Genomic DNA, 2218 nt, shown 5'->3' with positions numbered 1-2218 from the left:
ATAACTCTATTCCCGCCATTTTTTCCGACACTTGAAAAATATGATTGAAAATACGGTTTAAATGTGAAGAATTGGAATAAAAGATTGTTGTAATTAAGAGAAAACTATTTTTTCTTGTTTATATTTTTTCACTGTGTTTATCTTTTAAATAATTAAAAATATAATTTAAAGAGTGAAATCTAAATCTAACTCCTTGGGCAGACAAATGAGATTGTTAAGACAATTGACGGTTTGCTTCTTAAAAATTATATATATAATGTTTTGTTTGATTGTTTGTTGGGGCTTAACGTCCGAGCAGCAATATTTCAGCTATATTCAGACGATATATATATATAATGTTATATATAATGTTTTTACATTGAAAAATACACGGAAAGCAAATTGATGTAATAAATAATAAAAGTAAATTTGTTATTTAACACAGTTTATCATTTGTATTCAGGGGCAGATCCAGGATTTCAAATTAGGTGGGGAGTAAATAAAATTAAATGCCAGGCAAATAAAATTTGTGAAAATCAAGATTTCATGCTAAAAAATAATTTCCCAATTTTGGGGAGGGCGAATGTCTCCTTCGGCCCCCTCTGGACCCGTCAATGGTATTATCACAAGTGATTTCACATTTTTCTTGAGGAAAAAAATTGAGGCTCTGCTGTAGGAACCCTCTTTGGTAAATCTCTGGATATATTTTACTGTATTGAATCTTTAAAATGATTTAAAGGTACCAAGTTATTACCAAGTAATTAAATTAACCTATAAAAAAGTAAACATTTCAATAACAAGTAATCTGTACAGAACTGCATTGGCAGATCCAGGGAGGGACTCCCCCATCTTTCGTTGAAAATTTGGTAAAAATGTGCAAATAATCAGAATTCCCCCTCATTAGGCAGCATTTGTTTTCTGTGGCTATGGATTTATTATTTTTCTAAGTTTGTTTCCAATTTTTTTTAAGGGAGAAAAAAAATCATCACCAGAAATGTGAAATAAAAACGTGTTCCACTCCCAACTTTTCAAAGCTTAAACAGTATATTTGAAAACAAAAAATGTTTCTAACTTGTTGTGAAAAGGAATAATAAATTGGTTTTCTCCAAAGGGGAAAACTAATTGTCTTGGAGAAAAACCTTTAGGCCCTCCTAGAAAATCCAATGGTTGCTGCCTTTAAAATTTCCAGATCTGTCCCTGAACTGGAGCTACTTTTTCTAACTTTAAAAGAGTGGATCTTTCATTAGTATTCTACCACAATTTGTAGTAAAGGGTGCAATCAATATGTGAATAATATTTAAAAACATGTTAACTTCAAATTTTCTAAAATTCTTGAGTCTTTCATCTTTCTTTGGACAATATTCTATATTCTAACAATTCAGTGTTTATTTTACTTAACAGGACCCTGTTAAATAATTTGGCTAACTGTGATCTGAATCCTTGAGATATTGGGCCCTGACTCTCAAAATGTTTAAAGAAACTTAATCCTCGTCACATCAACTTCAAAAGGACCTTTCCTTCTGTTTGTAGCAACCAGGGTTAAATCTGAAACATTGTTTAGTGATAAGAAACCTTGTTCACTAATTTTTTATTTGCTTACCAGTATGCTAGCCCTTGCTATAAAATATGTCGCATGACCAACCATCATAATTTTTTAAAATCATTTTTAGTCCGAGACTATTTTTCTATCTACAATTAACAATATATAAACATTTACTGTATTCATAAAAATCCATTCTTAACACTATTTCCTAACACTAATAAACTTTTGCTGTTTTCACACAATCTCTCGAGACCATTTTGCACTGAAGTCCAGGAAGTCTAAGACAAAGACAATTTTCTTCTCCTGGGGGCCCTGGGATTTTCTTGCAAGTTTGAAATTTATTTTTTGTTCAAGAGCAAAAATAATTTTTTCAGCAGCACCTAGAGATAAAAATTTTATTTTTTATTTTTTGCTCAAATTTAGAATAACTTTATTTTTCAAAAAAAATCCCAGCCCCTCTCCCCTCAATATATTGAAAGTAAGAACCAAATGTCCCAACACAACAATAGCCACAAAAAATATTTAGTTCAAGAAAAACTCACTTGAAATCTTAATTAACAGGGCCCTGATCACAAAAACTCATTTAGGACTTGAACTATGAAGGGTAAGAATTCTCGGGAAACTGGCCAATGTCATTCAAGATGTTCATGAAACAAGGCCCTGATCTTGGATGGATAAGAGTAAATAAAATCAAAC

The sequence above is a fragment of the Perna viridis genome, chromosome 1, assembly GCF_037379345.1.
Source record: "Perna viridis isolate PV_CMFRI_1.1 ecotype Kerala chromosome 1, ASM3737934v1, whole genome shotgun sequence".
Classification (NCBI taxonomy): Eukaryota; Metazoa; Mollusca; class Bivalvia; order Mytilida; family Mytilidae; genus Perna; species Perna viridis.
The sequence above is the reverse complement of the archived record's forward strand: the minus strand, read 5'-3'. Positions refer to the sequence as shown.